Consider the following 14,108-nt stretch of genomic DNA (forward strand, 5'->3'; position numbering starts at 1 on the left):
TTATGATATGATGATAGTTTGGTTTGTATTAGAAGTGATACTTTCGAACTATTTAGTTGAAAATGACTCAAATAAGTCAAATAAATTTATAGTTATATTATAATAAAAAATAGGATATTAACAAAATGACCACATCATTATGGAAATAACCAGTTTTAAATGATTTTTCGAAAATGATCACTATATCTGAAATGTACCGGTTTTAGATAGCATGGATATATAATGTGTGCACAACCTGATGGGTTTTGAGTACTACAACATTCCTATGGTGTACATGCAATCCTAATGTTTTGAATTTAGGTTTTTTTTTCAAGTTATACATGCAAATAATAATCCAAAGCATAAACCCTAAAACTAGCATGTTATTTTCGAAATCAATAGCATAAACAAGATCAGAAGAATACCTTTCACTTGCAGCTAGTTGATCTTGACCTTTAAGAGCTTAGTGTCTCAATTGTTGCACCTCTAATGAGTCACAAACACCAAGTAGCAATGGAAGAATATGAGAGAGAGGTCAGAGGCTCAAAAATCGGCTAGGGTTCTCTATGAATGCATAGGTGCCGATTTTTTGAGCCATGAGGTTCTTTTTATAGTTGAGGCTCCTAAGGTTTTCAACTTGGAAACTCTAATTCCCTTACTTAGGCCCTAAGCAACATATGTACCTCCACATGAAAGCTTTGGACGAAATCTTTATGGACTCTCATAGAGTTTTCGTCCACCACTTATCAATATGGTCAATTAGCCCAAACTACAACTATCACTGATTTACATAATCAGTCCTCGTTATTTAATCAGTCTCTTTTGATCACTAAATTAATTCTAAATTAATTCTTGATCAATACTGATATATGATTTCTCAACTAATATATTATTCTTATAATATATTAATAAATCATAATCAACATCTTTCTCCATAATTCATCCTATCAAATTGCTATGGTGAAGGCAACCCAAAAGGACCATGCTACTATTATCCAACATCTTTCTCCATAAACAGTACAATACAGACCTTACAACAGTTATTTACAACTACTGGTCTATTATCCAACATCTCTCATCAAGACCACCAACTTATACTTTTGTGCCTTTACCTGTAATACAAAGAAAACTGAGTGGGTCAGGCTTGGGAGCCTGGTGAGCATATAGGGTTTTCGACCCACAATAATACAATTATTATATTCAATCATCAAACCAATATCCCAATTACCCATATCTTTGTTATTTCTTAAGGATGTACCCTAAGAATCATCTATCCTCTATCCATTTATTCCTAAGGATTGACCTAAGGAATTTATCCAAAATCCAAAGCTACCAGGTTTCTCACATTATAACTGGTGAACGCTTAAATCGAAATACTTGGTAAATACTTCCGTTTTTGGAAATACTTAATGAACACCTAGTTCAAACAATGTGATAATAATGTATATCTCAATCCTGCAAAAACCACTATTATTCTTAACACATATATATCATATTTCTAAAACAATCTATTACATCCCGTCGATCCCTACATACTGACTCTATTCAATGATCATACGAGATTTAGCCTAAGGAATTGATATGAGCAACAAACTGACGAAACTGCTTCAAAAATTCATTGACAGCAAACGAGGATCAAGAAAGACATCAAATGAGGGGAATGGAATAAGTTTCACCACGAACCTTTGTTTGTAAAAAGAAAGAACCATAAGACGATTAAGTCAGGGGTAGTTATCTAGATAACAATGCCTAGTCGTGGTTCGAATATCATGAGGTATTTTACCCCTAGACTCACCATATCCAGCATCAAACTTTGCCTAGCAGTGGTCTGAATATCGTGAGGTATTTTACCCACAGACTTACCGTATCCAACAATATAACACCAGACATACCTAGTAGTGGTCTATTACCGATACACTTTATTAGGTAGTCCACGAAGTTCCTTTAATTACTTCGCGAAAGGAAACACTGACATATGAAGCTCGTTTGATCACTTCATAAAAGAAACGCCGACTCCAAAGCTCTTTCAAAATAAAAAGTATGGGGAATTACTAATAGAGTACTCTCGTACGCTCCCATAACCGACACACCATAGTGTCAAAAAGACTTTGTACATGATAGTACTTCTGGTACAAGTAGTACCTAAGACACAGAGCTTGGAAAAGGACTTCGTACATAAAATGCACTTCTGTACGTAGGACGTACTCCACCGATCATCGATCTCACCACACACATACTCTTAATAAGAGGCTACCCAATGTCCAGACTTAATTGAACTAAACATCCCATTTTAAGTCTTAACCCATCACTAGGTAAACCTACAATGCTCATAATCAATTTTCGATACTGTCTATGTTTCGGCAATGCTAACTAGTGTATACTTAACACATATTGAACCATAACTGATTTGCACGTTGAATATCATAAAATATATCTAACATGTATTTCGGGCAATAACAATTACTTCACATACATATATATTCGATACTTAAATCAATACTTGTATTAATCCATGTCCATGAACGGAACTATGCACATGATACCTTATCAGATGAACACCCAGTTCAAAAATACATAATCCGTACTCCCGGATCTAATATTTACCTCCTTACCTAATCCATACTCCTGGATCTAAAACCAACCTCCTGATCTAATCCATACTCCTGGATCTAAAACTATTTCCAATCTATACTCCCGGACTAGGGACAATTAACTCTTTCTTAATCCATACTCCTGGTTTTAATAATAAGTATATCTCTTTACCTAATCCCTACTCACGGATCTAAAACTAGCCTCTTCACCCTTTTATCTCATTATTCAACTCATATTTTATCACGCACCAACAATCTCATCTACCTATGTTCTACCCAACATATTTGTAGACACAAAATACATATACAATTCAACTCATTTAAAACCTATATAAAACATTCATTCCACACCATCTCAAATAAACAAACAATATATAAACACATAACATGTATTTCATAGCAAATAATTCATATTTATGTGTTAGAAGAAAGTAACTACACACTCACATGATTAGAAGTTGATCGAGAAGCACTACAGCTTATAAAACTAGTATTCTTTGGTAGATCTGTAAGATCTTCACAAAAACCGGCCTTCTTGCGGGCAGAGTTTCGGCTCGGGAACTCTGTTTCTCGGGATCCTCGGGGCTTTGGGACTTGCTTCGAGTCTCGGGAATGATACCAGGGCTTCAGGGGTATAACTTGCACGTAAAACGATGAAATACGGGAAAGAGAGAAGAAATGGGCAACCAAATTCGGCTGCCCAAATGATCTATTTATAGGGTTGGAGTCTGGCCGTGAACGTGGTGCGTTCCCTCAACGAACGCAGGGCGTTCCCACATATGTCATTGCTTACGAACTTTGGACTCGACAGGTGACGGGACTGGCTCTGATGCTCCGAATGCTGTGCGTTCCCTGAAGGAACGCATGGCGTTCCCCTTCAGCCAACCTCGAAGTTTGTGCTTCAATCTTTGAAATCCCGTAACTTTCGCGTACGATCTCCGTTTTCGACGTTCTTTGTATCCACGCGTAGTTGAGATTATGCTCTACAATTCTCATTTAGACTCCGTTGGCTAATTTTGAGTTTATTTTTATTATATTATTTTTAACTGGCCGGGACTAGAAAAGTCCATTAAAAATCCATAACTTCTTCATCCGACGTCCGCTTTCGTCTGTCTTTTTATCGATGCACTACTATTAACGAGATCTTCGATTCCCGTTTAGATTGTTTTGGCTAAAAATCACTCGATCTCAATTTCGAGATTTGGGCTGCATACCGCTAAGTCGAAACTTCGAAAAATCATAACTTCCTCATACGAAGTCATATTTGGGCGTTCTTTTTTATGGACGCTCTCGGTTTAACGTAATCTACGACTTTCGTTTAGATCACTAAGGCTAATTATTGCTCAATCGTAAATTCACTATTTACGTCGCGCAATGTCATGCCGGTTCTGTCGCGAAACTTCGACAGGTCATAACTTCTTCGTTATAACTCGGATTTCAGCGTTCTTTATATGTACAGAATCCTTGTAACATATACTACAACTTAGTTAAGAATATTCCTTCAAAATAATATTCTATCAAAAAGTCATTTTTGATGCTTATCGTCTCTAAATTGACTAACCCTGATCTACGGGCGTTACAATTACTTGCTTCCAAAGTATGATCGATTGTGGATGCTTGAATAATCATATTATTCGGGAAGTAAAACATGCGAAGTGAAACACAAGAATAATATAATACAATATGGTCTCAAAAATTTTGAATATAAATAGAACACTTATTATTTAATCACCATATTAATTAGACCTTATTCATTGTTTACTATTTCGACTAATCAACTCAATACTTGAATTAAAATAATAGTCATCCCATGCTCCAAGCATGCACACTATGTTTATCTATGGTCCTTCCTTTGTGGAATAGATAAACTGAACACATTTCCAATGATGCTCAATTCATAATTCAAATTTTTATCACAAGTGTAAGAATACCAAATTCTTGCCACTACTAGAATCTGATAGAGTCTAAACTTACATGCAATGATCCTTTTGTAATGTCGAGGTTCCAAAGTCACAGAGACTTAGTCAACGATATTACAAACGTTCCATTGGAGATTTACAAGACAATTCCCCGAAAATGAAGTTTCACATTCAAGGTACATTTCTTGAACATCCTTCTTACATAAAAGTTTCTAGCTTACACATAGATTCTTAATATCCAACTCCCATTATGGAAACATTTCCATAATTCCCATATGACAATCCATTCTTAACAAAATCCTATATATTCAGAATTATATCAATATGGTCCATCCATTACTATACTTCCAACTGTCCACAAGCAACCAATCTTTGGTAAACCTTAGATTTTCCTTGTCAAATTTTTAACAACTTTAGTCATATCTAGTTCCAGTCCCTTTTCCCCTCTTAATGCGCTAGGCATTTGGAAAAATCAGAACATGCGAATATTATAGCATATGAAATCGATCCTATACCCGAAGCATATGGGATACGATTCATAATGTCTTACATAAAGACATGATACTAGACCAGTCTCTTGCTATAATATTTCCATATATATAGAATTTCCTATGTTGAAACATTTCAACATGACATTCATATATGTTCATGACTAAGTTCTATTAAAATTTCAATCAAAACTTTCAGATTCGAAATGAAGTATAAATGTCTTCTCCCTTAAGACTTATTATAGCGAAACAATTTTCAAATTTTGCGACTTTACAAATTTTGAACTTTGTTTCCTATAAATAGCATTGCTAACTTGAAACACTTAATATAATAATCATGCTCCCACTAACATAATGTAACGTCCGCAGATTCAGACTAGTCAATTTAAGAACAATGAGCGTCAAAAATGACTTTTTGATGGAAGGTTATTTAGAAGGAGTAATCTTAACTAAGTTGTAGTATATGTTACAAAGATTCCGTACATGTAATGAATGCCAAAATCCGAGTTATAACGAAGAAGTTATAACCTGTCGAAGTTTCGCGACAGAATCGGCACGACATTGTGCGGCATAAATAGTGAATTTACGATAGAGCGATATGTGGCCTTAGCGATCTAAATGAAAGTCGTAAAATATGTTAAACCAAGAGCGTGCATAAAAAGAACGTCCAAATCTGACTTCGTATGAGAAAGTTATGATTTTTCTAAGTTTCAGCTTAGCAATATGCAGCCCAAAACTCGATATTTAGATCGTGTAATTTCTAGCCGAAACAATCTACACGAGAATCGAAGATCTCGTCGATAGTAGTACGACGGTAAAAAGACAGACGAAAACGGACGTCGGATGAAGAAGTTATGAATTTATAACGGACTTTTCCTTTCCTGATCTACTAAAAATAATATAATAAAAATAAAGTCAAAATTAGCCAACGACGTCTAAACAAGAGTTGTAGAGCATAATCTCACCTACACGTGGATATAAAGAATGTCGAAAACGGAGCTCGTATGCGAAAGTTATGAATTTTTGAAGTTCGAGGCACGCATACCGAAACTTATCCAAAGGGAACACCCCATGTTCAGAAGGGGAACGCCCCGCGTTCGTTTTGCTCGGCCTCGGATGAGCCACGCTGTAGCTGACACAAGCTGTCATTGGGAAGAGGACCTCGCCCTACCGGAACGCGCTGCGTTCGGCCTGGCCAGGCTGCTCCTATAAATAGAAAGCGAGACCTCCGGGTTTTCTTGCTAATTTTTATTTCCTTCACCCCTTATACTTTCTCCTATATTGCAAGAAATATCCACGAAGTCCCGGTATCATCTCGATACCCGAAGCAAGTCCTGAAGCCCCGAAGATCCCGAAAAAAAGAGTTTTCGAGCCGAAACTCTGCCCGCAAGAAGCCCGGTGATGTGCACGGTAGTACCCACTAATTTTATAATTTATAGCCTAACTAACTAACTAACTAAAATACATCTAGGCAGTGTACCTAGTCGAATTATAGAATAACTTGGTAAGTTGGGTGTCGATCACAGGGAACGGTGTTATTAATTAATCTATTCACTACTAAATTAATCTAACTATTAATAAGCTAAAAAGGGGGTTTTATCTAATTTTGCAAGTTTAGATGAACTTAATCCTTTAACAAAAACTAAATCAATAAACAAAACACTTCTGTTAGTTCGAATCCGCTTTCACTCAATGGTTATACATTAGCTATGACTATTACTGTTGGTGACCAATTACGGAAGTATTAGTTTTTAGTTCTAAATCTACTAATTATTAATCAATTCGTGTAAATCTATTTATGGTCATATAATAGTTAACACATAATCAATTATTAAATAAGATTGGAGCCATGAAAGATTGATTAATCAAAACACAATTACAGTCATAATATGAGTTCTCTAACACAGCTTGATTTAATGATTCAATTACTAATCTAAGATTGGTTTGATCTTAGCTCTAATAAACTAGTGTTCACTATATTATTAGGTATTCAAATTCATGCAGATTTGTGTTCACTAACTACACAAAACAAGAATTCAAAGCAATCAAATAATTAATTCAAGCATGCCAGGTAAAATCAATCAACACAAGCATATCACCAACAAGTAAAGTTAAGTCTAATGCATTAAAACCATGAGTTCTAGCTTCATCTAGCTAACAGAAGCAGCTAGATTTAGCTGGACATATTAACAGCTAAACAAACAAATACTATAATCAAAAACATGTTTGAATGTACCAATCTATAAAGACAAATTATGAACTTCTCCTTCCTTGGTGTTAAAACCAGCTTCCAGAGCTTCTTTTCCTTTGAATTTCGTCTCCAGGAATCCTCCTCAGCCAGCAAAAGTCTCCCCCAATCGTAATGGAGAAGGATATATATATTTTCTGGAAAATCACACCTTCACGTCGTGAGAATTTAAAACTCACGTCGTGAACTCGAGGTAATCGTGATCGTCAAGGATTCCTTCACCCGGATGCTTATCTTCTAACTTTTTCTACTCACGTCGTGAACCATCAACTGTTCACGTCGTGAGTACGTCTTTTTTGGGTGTTTTTCTTGTCTTTCAAGCCTTCAACCTCCAAAGTCCCATCGTTTAACGCTTTTAGTCCCTTTCTTCAAAATGTCTTCTTTTTGGGTGCAAAATATAATTTAACCTTATAAGTATCATTATTCTATGCAAATGACCAAAAAATATATAAAAATGTACTTAAATATTGCCTAAAAATATGTATAAATATGGCAATATCAAAATACCCCAAACTTAGGCTTTGCTTGCCCTCAAGCAAATCTACTTATTTAAACTCAAACCTTCATCACTAGCGTTTCATAGAACAATCCAATTCCAGCTCAGCCATTATGCCAAGACCTCAACGCATGCATTTGTGTCTAAATTTATTTTCCTAAAGTATCCCCATACTTTAAATACTCACAATATTCATAAACAATTACCCACTTCTTTTGAACAATGCTCATTTTATGCAACCCTCCGAATCCATCCTCAGAAAGCTTTTTAACCTCAAGGTATTTTTGGTTAAGTTGTCCAAGCATACATAATCTAGAAATTACAACTTTAGATACCATAATGGAGCTCTTGGAATCCTTCACTTCTTTGATATTTGATCTTTGATTGCTTTGAATTCACCACATTTATGTTTTTTGGTATCTTCAACTTTTGATTCTTTGGAATTTTGATCTTTAATCTTCATACTTTGATAGTTTTTAATAATTTCTCTCTCTTTTTTTACATGTATGACTCACTTTATATATATATATATATATATATATATATATATATATATCACTCAAAAACCTACATGCTTAAGCAGAGGCGCTTAACTTCAACCTTTATTGGTTAAGAAATATCTTTCCTGGATACATTTCAGGTTCAGGCTGCTAAACATTTTGCATTCCTCAAATTAAGCAGGGTCATGTTTTTGTTCCATGATTTCACTAAAATAAGGGAGGCCACAAATGCACTATAACGTGTATTGGCTCAACTAAACATTTGAGCTCTTATCGGATCATCCCATATAACACTAACAACTACAATTCAAATCAATGTTACTAGATTTTATTATTAAAAATTTCAAAATTCACCATTATCTAGCAATTTACTTTTTCTACCCCTACCCCACACTTATTTCATACAATGCCCTCATTGTATGCTTAAATTAATATAAAAATTAAGAGAAGGGAGAAAAAGGAACAGACTCCCCTGGGATAGTGGCGTGATCATCTCCAAAAGCGCGGATAAAATGTGCATCTTGAATACAGAGTTTGAGAAATAGAAATTTGGATCTTGAATACGCGATATAAGTAATGTACTGGAAAAATATGGAATCAAGTCTTCAATCTTCAACAAATGTGGTGCAGAAAAATGTGCAAAATGAACAGAACAATGTGGGAAAGCATACGCCACATTGTATGGTAGAGAAAAGGATCCATAATAATCCCAAAAAGAATGGTGGTGAACCACATAATGAATATGAAAAAATAAGACTCCCTTTGTGAAAAATACAAATTCACAACGTGAGTGTGTAAATATTCACGACGTGAATTCGATTGGAAGCGGGTTTTGGAAAGTCACCAGATACTGACTCATGAGGTGAATAACAAAAGGGTCACGACGTGAAAACTGGAATCTCAGAAATGTATTTCTTCCAACATTTCTTTCAATTCTTATATTCAACCCCATGTTTTATGGATTAAGACTCTTCTAACCCTATTAAATTCAACTCTTCTCTCTAACTTTCTTCTCGCTTGACTCACCCCACACTTAATTTAAATTATGTGTCTCGACTCTCAACTTTAAACACTCCCGGCTAAACACATATGCACTCATATCTCGACATCCTTTGTATGTGCTCCTAGTAATTCTGAAAAATAACAACCAAGAAGAGAAAAGTAACATAATATCTTAATAGTTTTACAATCCCAAACAAATAAAAACAAAATAAAACCAAACCAAAAAAAACTAAAATAATAAAACGAAAAGAAACGATCAATCATCCTCTTCATCCTCGTTCACCCCGCTAGTGCCCGCTCTGTCACCACCATGTCCTCTATACTTTGTACACCTCGGGAAAATTGGGTAATGATACCCCAAATGAGGCGGCTGCTCCACCCCAAGGTGTCGAACGACGTTCTCCATGGTACCACCAATCTAGTTTACACTCAAAGATAATTGGTCAAGATAACCAACCATATCACCCCCAAACGGTGCTCCTACCATGGATGCGGGTGGATGCATTGGTTGCCATCTTTCTCCCCTTCCTCTTACGGTCCTGCGCCTCGGCCTCGGTTGTGGTTCAGGTTGGTCAGTCGGCTGCTCGTCACCATCATCATTATCCTCAAGAATTCCCCAATGTGTCCCATAATTCTTGACCACCTTCATTGTCTCTAAATACCCCATACTAAACTCGTTCCCCTCCATGCATGTCAAAGAATGAGTGATTCCGGAAACAATGAGGCAATAAGATCGGGCTAAGCGCGTAAAAAAGTGCCCTCCACAAATGGGGCTCCCGGGACGAGCACTCGTAGCATACTCCGCCAAGTATCGGTCCAAGAAATATGGAATGTTACAGCACACACCGGGCTGTAAAATGCACCACAAAAAGAATAAATTTTGTTTTGTAACTTTATCTCCATGTCTCCTATGATTGATGGAGAATGTGATGAAACGGTGGAGTAAGCGATGGATAGGGGACCGAATACTACTCTCGGGAGACACTCCGGAATTAAACATTCCGGATGCAATATTATGCCAGAAAACATATCCAGTGACACCCTCCGTGTATCCTATAGCTGCCTTGCTCAAGAACATACCAAATTCGGGAGTCATTGCCTCTTGTCGATCATATAATCCAACTCTCCAAGCAAATTCAACGAGGTTGCACTCCCAGTACTCACCCCCTGACCGGAACACCAAAGCTTGCGGCCAAAGTGGGTCTTGGACAGTCTCCTAGAATGTCACTGTTGAGAAAAACTCAACACAAAATTCCTTATACACTCGCTCTTGGATTCGAAATAGGTTGAGCTAACCCGAGCAAGTGAACGAGTATCCATCTCCAATAAATATTTTTTGTCAAAAATGGGGACAGCCTTTCCACGAGCCCGACTTCCCTCAACCACGTCCAATTGATTGTAGGAGCAACAACAATCTCGCGGTTGTAGAGCCACGCTAATTTGTTGTTCCATTGAGTCAATATGTTGCGGGACATTGTTGTGGGAAAATTGTAAAACGGGTGCAAACCCGCAACTCCAAGAGGTGCCTCCCTTCTAGGACCCATTTCTGCAAAACAAGCAACAAACACAACCAAAAGAAACAACCCATAAGTTTAGAAATAAAGGAAACATAATACTGTTCAGCCCAGAATTCACGTCGTGAATTCCTAAGAATTCACATCGTGAGTTCGTCATCGATGTCAAATTATGTTCTGTTCCTGTACAAATCGGCCAATATAATGCTGGGGGTTTACTCCTATGATATTTTCAACCATAAATCATCAACATTCCAAGGCTAATCCACAAATTCTAGGGCATATTTTATACATTTCAACTAACTAACAAACCCTAAACCTAAGTTCAACTTTTTAGAGAAGATTTAAACTTAGTACTTAAAAACCATTACCTTAGATTGAAGTATTACGTAAGCACAAAGGAAAATAGAGGAGTTGTCGGCCAAAATCGGACGGACGGGACCAGCTGCCATTTTCACTTCGTGAAGAATAAACAAAAGGTAGGTCAAATTGATTCCTTATCCCTTAATATGTGGTCCCGAATAATTTACAACTCACGTCGTGAATCCGGAATGGTTCACGTCATGAGTTTTGTCTGGACTTAAAATTGGGCCATGCATCCCTCATCAAAAATGGATTAGTCTTGGGCCAATTAGTTTGATAGAAAATGGGCTGATATGCATCAATGATATATTAACCGGTTTATTCATAATTCACGTTGTGAATCCCCAACTGTTCACGTCATGAATCATGTACAAAAATTATTTTTATTAAGTCAAGTTTGTCTATTAACTAAATTCTTAATTATCACCACTTCATTTTTAGGGACCCCACACTCAGTGTTTAATTATGAATAAAGCGAGTTGGATGATATGATCTATGTTTCTAAGACTAAAATGCAAAAACTAAAAAGAAAAGAAAAAAATTGCAAACCAAACTCGGGTTGCCTCCCGAGAAACGCTTCTTTTTCTTGGAGTCATGAGCTGGACTCCGTCCTCCTACGTTGAGTCATCCGAAGAGTCCACCACTAGGATCTTTTGTTCCTTGAAACGCCTCTTGTAAGCTTGAACTCGTCTTTTGTACGCCTTTTTCGAATTTCCCTTTTTAGCTTTGACTTCGTCTTCATCAAGCTTGCGTTTGGTCCCTTTAGTTTCTTCCTTGCACTCCATAGCATTCTTCTCTTCTTTCATCACTGGATTTGTTACTTTTGAAGTAACCTTCTCTTCATCACTCGCCATCTCATCATCTTCCTTGATCACCCAAGAAGTTGGACTCGTGAAGGCAATGACTTCAACTAAATATGGAACAAATGCTCTTGGTTTTGTTCTTTTAACTTGATGAATTGTCTTGATTTCTTCTTCCATGAGCTTCTCTAATTCTTCAAGCTCATTATCTTCATCAATGTTGAACACTTCTTCTTGAGCATGATTCCCTTGAAAGCCATCTTCTATCCCAAAAATTTCCTTTTCATTACCAACCCTCAAGGTGAGATTAGACTCCCGAATATCAACCAGAGCTCCAGCAGTGTTTAGCAGCGGGCGACCAAGAATAATTGGTACATTGGGATCTTCTTTCATGTCCAGTACCACAAAGTCTATTGGAAAAACGAATTTCCCAATTTTTACTAAAATATCTTCCACAATGCCTCGGGGCTGTGTCACTGAACGGTTCGCCATGTGAATAGTCATCCTTGTAGCCTTCAACTTCTGAATATCCAACTTCTGATAAAATGAATAAGGCATCAAATTTATGCTAGCCTCTGAATCGGCTAAAGCATAAACCTTCATGTTGTTCCCAAACTCACATGGAAGAGTGAGGCGTCCAAGATCCCCCATCTTGTTAGGTATGTCTCCCAATACAGCCCTTGAACTTTGCTCATTTAGAATAACTTTAGAATTCTTCTTTAGTTGCTGACGAGTGTCTATCAAGTCTTGTAAAAAATTTTCATATTCGGGAATTTTTGATAACGACTCGACAAAGGGAGTATTAATCAGGATACCCTTCACATGCTTAATAAACTCTATATGCTCTCTTTCCAGTGGACTAAGGGCAGCTCGGGAAGGAAACGGAAAAGGTGACTGATATGCTGAAACAAAGACGAAATTTTTCTGTTCAGACAGAGCCCACGATGTGAGCATAGCGGTCTCACGTCGTGAACTAGGTGTTCCAGCAACTTGTTAATTTTCAAGCTTTGGCTTCTTTGGCTTTGAATCGGGCTGTTGTGGCTCCACTTCTAATGCTTCTAGGAACTCAGAGATGGCCTATTCTTCAGTATCTATGGCCATTACGTGAGATTGGGTCTTCTTTTTAGGATTTTTCGGGGACAACTTCTCATGAACCAAAGTGGTTAGTTAACCAAGTTGCACTTCAAGATTATTGATGGAGGCTTGTTGATATTTTCATTAAAGCCTGCTGTTCTACTATCATTGCGTGATGATTCTTTATCAAAGTTCTTTGTTCATCAATAGTAGAATCAATAGCCTCGTGTCTCGTTTCTGAAGTTTCCATAAACTTAACTAACATGGTCTCTAGATCGGATTTTTTCTCAGCTGGTGGCTGCTCCTTTTGGTAGAAGCCTCGGCTTGTTTGCCTATACTTCTCTTCCTTTTGCTACTTATATTCTTCATATGGAAGCCACTCTTTCTTCGGTTTCCTCCAGTCTTCATCGTACTTGTCCCCACTAGAGTAGCATACTTGAGCTTTTTTTATTCCCAAACTCATCCAAGCTACAGTCCTTGGTCAAATGTGGACCATTACACCGTTCGCAACCAACTCTTATAGCATGAATTGATTAGTCTATTTGTGTTAACCTCTGGTCCATATTATTCAGCATAGCCATCATAGCTGCTATTTCTTCAGTTTGTGCACCTCTACTGCCTTTCATTCCATCTTGCCTAGGGTTGTGGTACTCACGAGAGTGCTTCGCGAATTCTTCAATCAGCTCCTTGACCTCCCTTGGATTTTTCTTTGTCAAAGGTCCTTGATAATCAAGGAGTTGTCTTGTCATAACATTGACCCCATCATAGAAGATTGACATCTCTTGTTGAACATTAAGATCATGCTGAGGGCAATTTATGATCAAGCCTTTGTAACGCTCACATGCTTCGTATAATGACTCCCCCGGTTGTTGTTCAAAGTTGGATATTGCCTTCTTGAGTTTAGCTATCTTGGATGTTGGGCAAAATTGTTCAAGAATCTGCTCACGCATTTGAACCCAAGTGGTGATCGTACTCGGTGGAAGTGATTTTAACCACTCTTTAGCAGCTCCCTTAAATGTAATGGGAAGCATCTTCAGCAAGACGGTGTTTCTATTGACATTTGGGACATTGAAGTAATCCGCAATGTCATTGACTTCATCGAGATGCTTAAAAGCATCCTCATGATCCTTCCCA

General features: G+C 37.2%; 1 non-coding gene across 1 annotated transcript; it reads left to right on the forward strand.

Annotated features, from left to right (window-relative positions):
• The first annotated feature begins 13,769 nt into the window (after positions 1-13,769).
• Positions 13,770-13,876, forward strand: LOC145060744 (small nucleolar RNA R71). Its single transcript, XR_013686928.1, has one exon. It is a non-coding gene; the product is annotated as a small nucleolar RNA R71 (small nucleolar RNA).
• The last annotated feature ends 232 nt before the right edge of the window (positions 13,877-14,108 follow it).

Source organism: Lactuca serriola, chromosome 6 (genome assembly GCF_051521515.1).
Source record: "Lactuca serriola cultivar US96UC23 chromosome 6, Lser_US96UC23_V15, whole genome shotgun sequence".
Taxonomy (NCBI): domain Eukaryota; kingdom Viridiplantae; phylum Streptophyta; class Magnoliopsida; order Asterales; family Asteraceae; genus Lactuca; species Lactuca serriola.